We start from the raw sequence: 14,907 nt of genomic DNA, 5'->3' as shown, positions 1-14,907 counted from the left end.
ATTAGAGCACAAATTGGGTGTCATCAGTACATTATTCCACAGGGCTGATTCGATTATCACCAACCCGGAAGATAGGAAGCGGGAGAAGGAACACATAACTCAAGCTTTACGTAAGTGTGGCTACCCTGAGTGGGCAGTGTCCAGGGCGACAGCACCCAAAACTACTAGGACTGGCAACCAAAATCGGAACAATACACAGAATAAAGGGTTAGTAGTATTACCCTATGTGAAGAATGTTTCGGAAGCCTTACGTAGAATCTTCAACTCGCAAGGCATAAAGACCTGCTTCAGGCCGACTAGGACACTTAGGCAGCTATTGGTGGCGCCTAAGGACAAGACACCCAAAGAACACAAGTGTGGTGTGGTGTACCACATCCGGTGTAACGGACATAACATCAGAGGCCCGTGCACCGAATCATACATCGGGGAAACGGAACGACCATTAAAAACCCGGTTCTTAGAACACAGACGTCGCAGCTCAACATCTTCAGAGGTATCACAGCACATACACATCGAATCCCCCGGCCACTCTGTGTCTCTGGACCAAGTTCGCATCTTAGACACTGAACAGGATTGGTTCGTGAGGGGTGTCAAGGAAGCTATCTACATTAGGGCACATCAACCCTCGTTGAACCGTGATGGTGGCAGGTTTCGCCTTCCCGCCATTTATGATTCGCTGCTACCTGACGTCATCCGACGACTTCCGGATTAGTCAGCGAATCATTTCATCTGAAGAAGGTCGGAGTGCTCGACCGAAAATTTATGGTGAGTCTTTTCTTTGTGTTGGAACAAAGTTTAAACTTTTGCAATATGATACATGATAGATTATAATATTCCCATGGGAACAACCAACCTGAAGAAATTAGGGGCCATGTTGGCCTACTTCTCTACCCCTGTGGAATACACTGCAAAGTGCAATAGATCAGTTCCCTTGATTTCCATTATAATTGTATACCTCCCCCCAATGTTTGATTTCCAAAAATTGGAATGTCACTAGCTTGCCGTACAGCTACTTGATTTCCAGGGGGGGGGGGGGGGGGTCTTACTGAATGTTTTAAACCTGCTATATGGAACTTAGCAGTTACTTCTATCTTCAGATTCTGCAGCTTTTTATGATTGAAGAATTACTATTATTTTACAGTACCATGAAATGCATTTTATTGAATTTGTTAAGTCCCCTCAGCATAATGCAGTCACATTGTTTGAATAAAGAGACTCTTTTTACACAACCAATGCTTTATTCTCACCGACGTTTTAGTGACTGTCTGTCACGTTCTTCAGGGCAAATGACAACTGTTATGGATGTTATACACTCCTTTGCCTTTGGGACCGCATTGTAAATATTTTACATAAAGGTGTCTGTACATATGTAAAATGTTACATTTTGTGACTGCATCTGAACTGTGAGCAGCGACACCTGTCCTCCAGTACAATGTTAACCAGTCAGAATTGCCCTGAAGAAGGTCACCGAAACGTCAACTTGGTGTGAATAAAGCATTGGTTGTGTAAAAAGAGTCTGTATTCAGTGACGTACCAATCTGATGAAACTATTCACGGAGTCACATTGATTGTACACAGTTTTGTAGAAAGTAAATCCATCTCTGTTGTTTGAGGTAATTAAAAAATGTGCTTTTGCCAAGTGGGGTTGTTTTTATTGATCAATCAGAGCATACCTTAAATGCTTTGTTAATCTTGTTAATATAACCTCATGATCTGTCAACACTAAACCATAATCCCTTATACAACCCTATAAGGACGGTGTCTCGGTGATCTTGCCCATACAAGCACCCCCGCCCCTTAACCACCCTCCCCGGGGCAAAATCACTGGCGATCTCGACCTCCAGGGCAAAAGTTAGAGACTTGCTACCCCCTTACACCCCCCCCCCCCCACAAATCTCGACCACCTCTTGCGGTTTCGCTTTTATTCGTTTGTGAGAGCGCTGTCGGTGTGCATCTGGGCCAATAATCTAATTGTTTCTTCCTTAAGTCCTACAGAATATACCAACATGTGTATCATGAAGATGCTTCCATGAATTCTCTTGTTGCGTTACATTAGGATGTTTAGAACACGGGATGTCAAAAATGGAAGTTCCGCTGGAGTGCCAATGAACTTTGCTAACTAATTAAGGGAGCTCCACATCTACTTTATAGGTCATATCAACACCTGTCTAACATAAACACTATGCATCCAGGAATTCCAGAGTTATTGTGTTGACATAGACATGAGGGGTAAGCAAGAGGTTCTGCAATTCACCTAGAAATATGGTGTAATCACATTTCCGTGTATTATCATATAATATTGTTTGTTTTTTAAACAATAAAACTGCAGAAAGATACATGTGAAGAAGAGGTTTCGCAGGTATTGTAATAGTTGAGTAGATATAGCTGGCCTGTCCTTGGTACTGATCGTTCGGTCAATATAGACGATGGTAAATCCTAATTGATATCAGCCCTACAGCGTCGACTGTGGCTAAACAGTCCTATATGAGAATGACAGTCTCTGCCATATAGGGCACATCTGTAAGCTGACTCCGGTCTGTTGCAAAGTTTTTTTTTCTCTGGAAAACAAGTGCTGAACTTTCTTCAGCACTGGGCACGAAGTGCTGAGGCGTATTTGACCGTTGATTCAGCACTGGAACACCAGTGTAGAACCCGCTACTTTTGTTTATTTGCCGTGCCTTTACCAAACACAGGCATACCTACCTACCTACCTACCTACCTAGTCCCTTGACCTCCAGGTCGTTGGGGGGACAAGGTAGACATGAAGATCGAGAGTTGCCTCCAGGTTCTTCTATCCCTAGCCAGGGTTAGTCTCTCCTGTAGGCTGAGGCCCGTCCAGTCAGCGATGTTATCCTGCCAGGCTTTTCGCTGCCGTCCTCGGCGACGTCCACCTTCCACAGGCGTGGAAGGTGGACAGGCATACAGACACACCAAATGCAATCGAGGTAACAACACGTCCTCCATGAATGGTTATTCATACAGCATTCTATACTACTTTCCTTAAGTCTCGCCTAGTCTCGCGAGAATCCGTGAGATTTGCTGTCAGCGGAAAGCGGAAACCAGATCCTTGGGGCCGGGCGTCAGGAACGGACGCTTGTTTTCAGCTCTAACACCCTAAACAATCACCGTTCAACCGTTCTCTCAACTCCACTTCATTCAACAGACGCACAAAAGGTAGGAAACATTGCTATCAACCGTGCAAAATGTAGAAATATGCTCCGAAATGGCCTGTGTTGGGGCAAGATTTTTAGGGGAGTGGGAGGGGGCGGCCGTCCTATATATGACACACTTTCTCATTCCTAAAATTTCTCTGGCGCTCTGCGATGGTACAGGCGACATAACGTCGAGATTTGCTGTTACCTTTTGGTTCAGGGTTAACGCCACTGTGTGCACAGGCATCCTGTTTTTATTTCAGCCCTGCTTTCATCTCTAATGTCATGTAACGGTATACGCCTAGTTGGAGTTCAAAGTCATCTGTTGTATCCGAGCCAAACCCCAAAACACATAAAACACAGTTACTTGTTTTTATACATGACCTAAAAATAGTTATATTCTCGTCAGCTTGTAGAATATTGCCATCTTGTATATTTTGTCCTGTAGACAATACAAATGCAATCAACAGCTTGTTTTTGTCGTAGTTGACGTTTACCCCCCTCCCATCTATAAACGTCGTCTGGAAAATATATTAGTTACAGCCATGAACGTTATTTTTACACAGACAAACGTGAGTTATCTGCAAAGCAGGCTGGTTTTGGTGTCAAGATACGGATTTTTGTGTGATCTTATGCGTAATGTCAATGTTAATACTTGTACATATAGTTTACAACACTGCCAATAATTTGTAAATATTATATATGTAAAAATTTATGTTTTTTTTGTTGCAGTTTCTGGAAGAGTAAACGTAACGTTAACGTTAGTTTGCATCTTGAACTTGTATATGTCAATGCTGCATGGGTATGATTTTTAGAGTCTTCAAAGTAATCTTTACAATTTAATTTAATATTTCAACCATTCCGACCTGTGGAATTGTGTTCATGCCACAAAAATGTTTTGTTCTAATTTGTGACTACAGATCTTATGAACTACTTTTTACATCAATGCCGTTAACATGTAACGTTTAACAGGTAATATTCTCCTGATAATTTGGTGGAAATGCTTTCATTGTTTGATATGGTATACTGGTATTATCCTGAATTGCATGGTCTGAGGGCTTTTGTTCATGTAAAATTTATGACCACAATTATCATTGACACAATAATCTTTTAACCTTGAGTGTTGCATTATATATTATCAGCACGTAGAACCTACACATTTGTATAGTCATGGTAGGAATTATTGTTGGACTTGGAGGATAGGGTTATGTCAGTCAAAGGCATCTATTGGTTATTAAATATGATTTATACATTGGGGAAGGCTATAATAGAAGCTTGAGTTGTGGCTATGAATAAAATGAAGAAGGTTACAAGACACAACATTGTTCCATGGTTCATAAGGGTCAGGCTTGTCCAAACAACATGGATGTGACATGAAAAATGTATGACCCACATTATGAGTGCAGTGAAAAGAGTCTTTCTCTCAATTTGTTAAGGAAACAGAGAAGTGGGTTGTCCTTTTCCTTTGCTGTATAATGACTGGTTAGTGAACTAGAGCAAGGACTAGAGTTAAGTCATTCTTCCAAGGGTCTTGGTAGAGATATTTATCTCTGTTATTTGTAGACAAGAATGTCCCATGGGAAAAGATAGGAATGAAAACTTTTTGTAGAAAGAAGCCCCTGTGCTATTGTAGTGGTGCTTTTGTTGGTTTAGGGATTTAGGTGGTGAATCATCACATGATAAAGGGGATATTGTTCAGAGGGGAAAATAGAAACATTGACTGAGAATTTTGGCATGACATCGTACAAGTGGTAGATAGCTCATTTCATGTATAGTTGAAAGTTTTTCTGTTTAGTTCGATATTACAGCTCTAGTCTTCTGCAGAAGAATTTCAATGTGATATATTTATACATCTAATGATAATCATATGACGTAAATCTACATCTGCAAAGTACTAGGCAAGGCCTCATAGGGGACATGGTGTCCAGGGGAGTGAGGTTCATCATACTGTGAGATTTATGTTCTTGCAAATTTGAATGTTTGACTATAACCTTCTCTTTTGAAACTTTAAACTTGCAAGTATCAAACCATATAGTATACGCAACATTTAGTGGGTTAATTCTTAGCAGGAAAACAAAGTTTAGCTTCTGATTGCTGTTGCCCTTTTGTAGTCATAACTTAACACAAATATACAAGCAAAATTCAAGCATGATAATTTTGAGTAACTTCCTGAGCAGAAGTGGAAATGCTTCATTAGCTTGTGGTCCAAAATAGAGGAAGCCACTTTTTGTAGGGGAGTTAGAATTGGGTCAGGTTGTCTATACAACAGGGATCAAGTCAGAGTCTTTCTTTGTGTGTTGATTGATCCTTAAGACCTAGTTTCACACTAGTCTAGAGACGACTAGGAGTAGGGTGTGGATAAATGATTTTTTAAATTTTTCAAAAGCACTTCAGGTATTCTTGTATAAACACCCCATCATCTGACTTACATGTACATATCAAGATATTTGTTGACTTGTTTTATCATAACTCTTAAAAGTTTTGATTCTAACTTTTGATTTATTCCCTGTCTTTCAAATGCCAACACCTGGTCAAGGAGATGAGAAGTTTTACTCTTTTTTGTAGACCAAAGGACACTTTTCTTTGTTTTCAGAATTGTTCCAGTTTTTATGCTAAATCTTTGTGAATTGTAGATGGTTGAAGTGTCCCTTGATATACAGGTAAATAACCATTGTGGGATGGGGGTAGCGTCTGATCTATTTGTACAGACAGACATAAAAATGTTCCTCACACAAAAGGCAAAGTGCCTCCTATTTGTACTCAGGTGTTTGATCAAGTGGGCTGATCGCCTGTTCGATTTGCACTGTCCACAAAACGCAAAGTTCAGTATTACAAGTCATGTGAATGGACATGTGTTCTTCTTTAGCATTATCAGCGTCTGTAGTTATTGGTTGTATAGCCCTTTCCATAAGGTCAGCTATTTTGAGTCCCTTGTGTTCATATGTAAAATTATTCTATTCCCATAATACATGTACATGTAGGTTATGCTGTAGAGTGGCCACATTTTGTATCATTGTTGCCTTCCTGAATTTAGCGCAATACGTATGTAGTCCTCCACATGGCTCTTATGTACACTACAACCATCTTGTCTGTATAGCAGTTTTTAAAAATTTTTAAAATGTTGACATGAATGGCTAATATGAATCTGTTTATGTGTGTTTGTGTCTGTGTTTTCCACACACGTTGGCCAGCAAAGCTTGAGAAGTATGGATTGTGAGGATGTTTGGAGGGAACACAGAATCATAGAAAATGCTGGGGAAAAAAGACAAAATAACCCCAGCCCAAATCTTCTGCCTGCAGAGTATATGTACAAAGTATATACAGATCAACAAACCAACAGATAAGTAACCTTGGGAGGGGGTGTTACTTCTCGGATTCCCTGTGATTTTCTGCATGAGTTACTGTGTATAGATGACTCTGTCGAGGATGCTCTCTGTCAACATGGGGGTCCTGAAGATGTAGGGGCTTAGCTCACTGGAGTGTGTTCAAAACCCTGGTACAAACATTTACCTGGACGTCAGGTCAGTTGTCATCATTTCGGTGCATACATTTGCAAAATGAACTAGAATTTGCCAAGAAGGTTGTGTTTTCAGTGCTGTCATTGTGTGTATGAATGTGGATAACATAACATAAGAAGTTGTGGAAGCATCTGTATGGAAGCTAACATGACGATGTGGATGTCAGTAGAATAAAGGATAAGTAAGATCGCAGGTCTCCTAGCAGCTGTCAACAGTACTGCAACAGGACGTCATTATTGCTTTGATATATCTTTGGGTGTTTTTTGTGAGACAAAAACTTCTCGATTTCTTCTCTTATCTTGTCACGGTAATTTTCTTAAGTGCTCTTTCTGGATGAAGTCAGCCGTACCTGCTTGTGCAGTGCAGTGCCTGTTGTATTGTTTGTGTGAGGAACATCTTAGGTTTTCGGTATCTTGTCATGTCTTGATGTTGTTTTGTAAGGTGAGATGTCGGTGTTAAGGACTTAAATGTTTGCATTATAAAGCCTTGTGTTTTGGTTAAAGGTGTTTACTGTACAGAATCGTATATGTATGTTCGCTTTGTGAGACAGAAGTCCGAATGTTCATGGACTTCAATTTCATGTATCATATGCCAAAAAGCAACTGGATATGATTTTGGAAACGGTCAGACGTTTCAGGCACCATCCGGTGTCTTTTTTCAGTGACACTAGAGAGATCTTGTTGCAGAAAAGTTTTTATATCCTACATTTGTAGCTATTAAGCTATGAATTGATATGCAAAAGAGGTCAAGTAGGAGAACAGGTTTGTCCTATGAATTGATATGCAAATATGGAAGGAAGACAATTTTTTTGTAGTCCCTAATTTTGTAGTAGTCCAAAAGAAACAAGGATAAGACATTGACAAGTTAAGACTGCAAATGAGTTAATTAGCTCATGTTGTTTTAATTACAGTTTAATTTAATAATGTTTATCCCAAGGGCCATGTATCATAATGATCCTGTACAAAATTGTACACCATATGTAATGTACAAAGAATGTAAATAGTTTTTTTTGTAAATTTTTCTAATACACCATAGTGATCTATTTTGGGCTTCTTTTGGGGTGGGGCAAAGCATTATAGTTTGACTCATGTTGTTATAGTATGTTGTTGATTTCTAGATGATAGCAGATAGGATCTGATACAAAACAGAAGACTAGTCAGATCTAGTTCAGTCAGGCTGAGCCCAAAATAGCATCTTGTCAACCCGCCAACGTAATGAAATAGGACCTATTTTTATTTCAGCAGGGTTGTAGAAATTACATGCACACATGTGCTTTGGTAGACAAATAGTTCTTTTTATAATCTTGAATTAAAATTGTTTTCAGCCAATTTAAAGAATGCGTATGACTTGTGCACTTGACTATCAGCATAAACTGCATCAAGTTTGTGTGTGACTACATGTGCTTGTGTGTGTGTGTTTGTATGTGTATGTATGTGTGTGTGTGTGTGTGTGTGTGTGTGTGTGACTGCGTGTACTTGTGTGTGTGTGTTTGTTTGTGTGTGTGTGTGTGTGTGTGTATGTGTGTGTGTGTGTGTCTGCGTGTACTTGTGTGTGTGTGTCCATGTACATTCATTATTGTACATGTGTACCATTACAAATTAATCAAATTAATAATGGTATACATTAGGGATGGGTACCAGTACAAAACTGTTTTCCTTCTCGAACTGGTCTGAGAAAAAAAATGGAACAGAAAAAATCAGTGGACCGGATTTTGGAAGGATAAGAAATTGACAAATCATATCAGCAGGTGTTCACAAGTTTTGGGGCTTGCCAGTCAAAGAGAATTTCAAGAACAAAGTAGAGGTTGAGTTAATAATCATTTCCACCAATTTTTTACGGTCAGACATACAGCATTGTTTAGATGAAGATAGGGTTTGAACATGTCAGTGGGAGTACTTTGTATCAAAATTGACCATTGTTTTGAGTATCGCCCATACACAAGTTTTCACGAACAATAAGGTCCAGGTTCAGGTCCGGACTGGTACCTGATCCTCTGGACCTGAATTTTTCCGGTACCCACCCCTAGTATACTGTAATTCCTGATTTTTTCGCTGTACTTTTATGTTCACGGTTTTCACTGACTGTGATGACTGTAATTATGTGGGCGAAGCCACACATATAGTTTTCTTACAAGTATTTCACCGGAAATCAGAAACAAATGGAAGCCTCCATGTACTCCATGTTTCAAGCTTTTTGATTGGCCTAAAGTCGCACTTTCTCGGTTGTACGTCAGAGGTGAACCTATCAACGCGCAGGACACAATCGGCATCCATTTTCATAATAGCCAATCAAAACTCAGAAAAATGGAAGCTGTTAGCAAATACTCCGCGTTCCCAGCTTTTTGATTGGCCTAAATTCAGACTGTCTCGGGTGTACGTCAGAGCTGGACCTATCAACGCAGAGAACACAAAATGTCATTCGGCATCCAGTTTTATAATAGCAGCTGAGACGCGGCAGTAAATCGGCCATGCATTCGACCAAACAGGCGCTCAAGGAAGAAGTTGCCCGCCACGGAATGAACAAGATTGATAAATTTGCACAGAAAAACATTATCTTCAGAAAATGGGACCTTGGAATCTTGCAAATTAAACAGTGAACGGACGTGTTCAAGCTACGCATTGCATTTGTATACATGTACCTGTTAAAATGCCGGCAATAACGTTACGGCAAGCTTGGCCGAATGGATAAAGCACCAGCTACGTTTGCGCTTTTTTCGCTAGGTCAACCCTGGTTCGATTCCGGGCGGGAACAACTTTCTTTTAGTTGTCCTTTTTTTTTTCTTTTTTGATATTTACAACAATTTTATCTTGCAAACAGAGCATCGTTCAGTTTACACGCCTTTTTATTTATTTTTTAATTGCCCTCAAAAGACGGCGTTTAAACGGTCGGACGGTCCATGTGGGGAGGGGGGCTCGTCAACGCCTCGGACCATACCGGCAGCCAAATACTGTATCGTCGATGTCTGTCGCCTGCGGCGTTAAGTCAAATTTGGAATGGAGGCTACGGTACGGTACCGGACCTGAACCTGATCATGAATTTCAGCTTTATAATTGCTACACAGCACAACCCGTGACGTCAGGTAAAGGCCGAGAATAGGGGTGAACCGAGAATACGGGGCACCTAATGGCAATTACTATTGTGTGTAAGATAGTTTGACTTAAACTTCAAAAAAGGCCACGGGAAAGACTTGCTGCATTTTCGCGAAAATGTTGTCATTCTAGTTGTTTCTTTTCTTGCGATTTTTCCTTTCTTTTCCCTTCGCCCACATCCTGCATTTTTTCAAAAATGTTGCCTTTCTAGTGTTAACTTATCATTACTGATAACAAATACAAATGACAAATTCAGACTTTTTTTATGCGCACATGTTGCTATCGTGAACATTTAGAGAACAAGTTTAATTTTCTCAGACCGTGAAAGTTTGGTACCGAGAAGACAAAGTCAATTACAGTACATCATTACATGTATATTGTATGTACATGTACATGGCATTTGTTTTTCTTGTACCCAGTACTAGACAAGTTAAACTTGAATTCCATTATATTTCAATTGGCAGTTTGGCTGTTACATGACTCCAGACACATATATCTGCCTTGACCCCGTGCCAGCTATGACCCAAAGTATCTAGGACTATTGTACAGTTTAGCCTGGCATATGTAAACTGTGTGTTTTGGCCAACCGGTTGTTTAAACTTTAAAGTGCTTGAAAGATTTAATGCCATGACTGCCTTTGACTTGTTTTTTGGCTTCTCAAAAACTGTTGTAATTCTACTCAACTTTCAAGTAACATTGCATACACATACATTTCTGTCACGGTACTGTTAACTATATCAGGACCAGCTGGTTATAACTAGAAGAAGAAACCGGTAGAGACCACAAGAAGAGTAAATATACATATACATGTCATGTACAATGTTCCAGGATGTCTGCTACATGTGCATGTTACATGTATGTAGCAGAGAGATTTTGTCAGCAAATCATTCATCTGATCCATAGTAAAAGTGAAAATAAAGATATTTCCTTAGCCAATATAAGTGGAGATATGAACAATACATGAACGTTTGTCAGGTTAGTAGAGATTTTGCTCTAAGACTTATGATTCCATTTCATGTCCCCAATCTGTGCCCCACCCACACCCATATTTGTACTTTGTCTTGAACTTTGACCTTTTACTGGTTTAAAATAGCCCCCCTCCTGCCATATTGGTTCTGTGAGTGATCGACCCTGAAATACCGACAGTCCAACTTGCTGTCTGCTGTAGCAAAGGTATCGTTTTATTTGTCCAAGCACTAACAACCATCATATAAACCTTGCCTGTACTAATATCTTACTCTTGATGCAGTGTTATGTATCGTTTTGCTTTATATATTGAAACTTTACAAAGGTTAAATGAAAGGTCTTTATTTATCCGAGTCAAAAACATGGACAGTGATGTTATTTGATATGTTACCTTACGGGGTAATTTTGTTTGACGCACATGCATGTAATTCTAATATGTACATCGTATGATACCGACATATTCAAACTCTGAGTCGTAACTTTATTTGCATCCTGAAACGCTAAGAGAAATCCCAGGTAAAATCATAAAATAAGTGCTTTTGATTTTAAGTTAGTTTATTATTGAGTTTGATTTGTTTTATGATGATATCAATTTGTGATGAGTCAATGTTGCATCATTTTATGTTAGAGTACATTGTCTTTGTCAGCAAATTTTTCTGCTTTATGGTTACGCTTGATTCCAACATACCGTAACTTCTTAATGAAGAAAAATTTGTTTCTCAGTCGATTGCTTACTTTTGTAATAAGCATTGTTGATTGATTTGTTGCGGTAAAATTAGGGTAAATTGACAGTGTTATATTTCCTGATGGAATTTCCAACTGTGTAAATTGGAGAATTAAATTTGTTTAATTTGGTACCAGTTTGTAATTGTTTAGTTTGCTTCCTTGCAAACTCTTGTGCAATGTTTAGTGAATAAATAAAATGTACACACATTGGTAGATAACAGTTACTGTTGTTGGTAATTTTCAATGTTACCTGCACCAGGGCAGGTATGCAGAAAAAGTTACTGTTACTGTTGTGTCAGACTTTTGTCATGTGATTGAGTCAGTCACTGACTGACATGCAATATGTATTTATGCCTTGGAAAAAAATGTTGTGTTTCCTGTTTCCCTACGTACCTACCCTAGAAAAACCTGCCAACCTTAGACAGGGCTCGAAATACCACCTGCATATGCACGTTAGTGCAGGTAAAATTGGAGCTGTGCAGGTATTTCTGGTGTCTACCTGCACCACCTGCACTGGTCCATGTACTGGGTTTTATACAGAAATGTCCTATGATGTAGGTGTATGTGGATTGTTATTAGCTGCATTGAACGTAACCACTTATAAAGTATAATGAAAAAAAATAGCAATGGTTCCTGAACAATTTTAGTATGATCCATACTTCCTAAATTCAGAGTGGTGCAGGTAAAATTTGTCTGGTGCAGGTAATTTTCAATGTTACCTGCACCAGGGCAGGTATGCAGAAAAAGTATTTCGAGCCCTGATAGACTTTTTTGGGGGGTAGGCACTGGAGCCACATAGGTGCTTTCTATTGAAGTAAAACACTGCTTGTCCTATCTAATGAAGGATAAGTGTATCTATTATGCAAAAAAAGACATTGAAAGTATCTTCATGCATTTCCATTTACTTTGTTCAACTGTATGTTTCACTGGAGTTTTGGCCAGCCTAAAAAAATTACAAGAAAAGAACAGATACTGAGATAGTCCCTCCCTACTGAAAATGTAGCTGAAAACAAGTTATTCAGTTGGAGTGGCTTAAACCGTATAGTAGCTTTGTCTATTGACAGTCCAAATCCTTATAATCTGTTAATGTTCTTATTGGATGACCTTATCATTCATTATTTATCATAATCCTGCACATTGACCTGTGGGACTTTAATCTTCCATTGTCTGTATGGAGATAATCCAGATAGCATATTTACTTTACCTTTGGTCATATTTACTAACTTATGCAATATTTACTCCCAGTATTTAATCAAACAGAAGGTATCAATCTACTATATGACTATATTATATTATAGTTATAGCTTTGGTTAAATCTGATATTTTAGTGTTATGCAGTATCATGAACATGTATACGAAGTAATTTTCATGCTTTAACTTGATTCAAAAGATACTACGGTAGTCTACCATAGATTGTATAATTATATGTTTTACAACTACATGTATAGGTATTGAAAAGTCCTGGCTGTTCATAGTTTTTACGGAGCTCTCCCCACTGCAAAATCGTCACAGAATATGCAACACAGACTTTCTACAAAATCAGCAATGAGCCCACCGCAAACTTTTATCAATACTCCTAGCAATGTCTGTTCCAACCGAAATGCTTTAGATCTCTCAAACCGAAACAAATTTATACCATTCACAATTCAGTATATCCTAAATGAACTTGCAGCTGAGGTGGCCATTTGCCACCAATTTGGAGAATAAAAAAGTTACTAATTGGTTATCAGTGCCTCATGTAATTTTGTTCTCTGTTTTCCCAATGTGAAAGAAATTTCATTGGCGACAAAATGTTGCCATTACCATGCTGATAACGACAAAAGGTTACTTGACGTCACGACCTCTGGCGCAGAGGACAGGAAAGGTCATGTACAAGCAGACAACAAAGCTTTCCCACGGATGTTAGCGTGTTTAGTAAACAAGCATCCTTTATTCCGCACTGATGACAATATCCTTTCATTTTTCACCAGTTTGTTTACCTTTTGGGTGTATTGTTTTCATTGGCGTTGTGGTTCTAGTATCACCTAGTGTAGTTAATTGTTCGGAAGCTCAAATGAAGTATTAAGAAATTGACCTGGCTCGTATCAACGTGTGCTTAATTGACTGGTTTGTGGTGATGTAATACTGTTCTATAGTACAGAGGTTTGTAGTGTGTTTGTGTGATTGTCAGTCTATGCAAGTCGAAGATTTTCTAGTCCAATTTTTTTTTTTTTCAGAAAAAAATTGGAGAAGCAACAAATTAAATTGGTGTGGCCTTATGACCTGTATTGTCTGATTTGTCCATGTTGTGCAGCAATACCATTACCCTTTTCAATTGTTGTTAAAGTAGCTGCTGTCACTTTCCTACAGAAGTTCTTGTTATACCTGTTATCGTGCAGATGTTAAGCTTGATAGATCCTTCCTTTGTTATTGCACAGTATTGTTGGCAGCAGTGTAGATCCCACTCTATTTCTGCTCTGTCTCCAAAATGCCCCAAGCTTGTAGGAGCCCTACATGACATAAGTAATGAATCACCAGTAACATCTGGTCAGGTTTCACAAAATAGATGACATGTCACATTATTTGCTGCTGTCTCACTGATGAGGCTGTACAGTACTGTAAATGCAAAAACTTTCACAGTGGTTTAATGTTCGCGGTGGTTTTTGTGGCCGCTTCACCGCGAACTTAAAACCACCGCAAACATTTTTCCATGGTAGTAAGAGACATGGTGCTACTGCGAAAAGCCCTTTTTCCGCTACCGCGAAATTAAATCCCCGCGAACTTAAATGCATTTACAGTATTTATTTTTAACTGTAGACACCTGTTACACTAAAAAGAATGAGTGTGCAAGTTGGAAACATTGAATTCTTGTTTTCAATTGTCTTACTTTTATGTAAATTTATTTATTTCTGATGCGTCAAACTCATTTTACTTTTTCCTTTTTTTTCAAAAATATTTTACCCTTGTCTAAGGGGTTGCTGTCTACTGATTTCTATACAGTCCATTCTTTAAACAATCTTTCAAACATTGCTTTCTATCTAGTCCCCCAGGCACATCCAATTTGCATATGTTACATTTAAAGGTTAGACTTAATAAGCCACTTTTGTCTGTTCATTTGGACTGTACCATTGTCTATCAGCTAATGGCCCATCTACAAATGTAATATCAAACCATGACAGAATAGACATAAAAGTATTAAGCCTTACTGGGTATCATAATTGAATTTCAATGTAGATTAAATTTTTTTTCTTCTTTTGGCAGAGTTAGAAGGTTAAATGGTGCTAGGTTGTAACTGTAGAATGTAGTCTTCTTCCCTCAGGCATTTTCCTGGCTGGTCACATGTTGTCAATAGGCAGTGGTCGAACTGTTTTGCACACCTCCATTTAGTGGTGTTGCGTATATGTAATTGGGTGAGTTGACTGGGCTTTTCACTGTTATATCCTACAAATGCTATAGCTAAGGTAAGATTAACAGTGT

General features: G+C 38.9%; 1 protein-coding gene across 5 annotated transcripts in view; it reads left to right on the top strand.

The window, feature by feature from the left end:
* The first annotated feature begins 3,108 nt into the window (after nt 1-3,108).
* The window catches only part of LOC118411196 (tropomodulin-1-like), a 35,837-nt gene continuing 24,038 nt past the window's right edge, over nt 3,109-14,907 (top strand). For 2 of the 5 annotated variants that reach the window (XM_035813278.1, XM_035813279.1), the window contains exon 1: nt 3,109-3,174. The gene's annotated coding sequence lies outside the window, so the exon portion shown is untranslated. Of the gene's footprint in view, nt 3,175-10,805; nt 10,933-11,220; nt 11,242-14,821; nt 14,841-14,907 lie in introns of those variants that run through there. The other 3 variants (XM_035813274.1, XM_035813275.1, XM_035813276.1) reach the window with 3 other exon arrangements.

This window comes from Branchiostoma floridae, chromosome 3 (genome assembly GCF_000003815.2).
Source record: "Branchiostoma floridae strain S238N-H82 chromosome 3, Bfl_VNyyK, whole genome shotgun sequence".
In the NCBI taxonomy this organism is placed as follows: domain Eukaryota; kingdom Metazoa; phylum Chordata; class Leptocardii; order Amphioxiformes; family Branchiostomatidae; genus Branchiostoma; species Branchiostoma floridae.
Note: the sequence above shows the minus strand (reverse complement) of the source record. Positions and strands in the feature narration are given on the sequence as shown.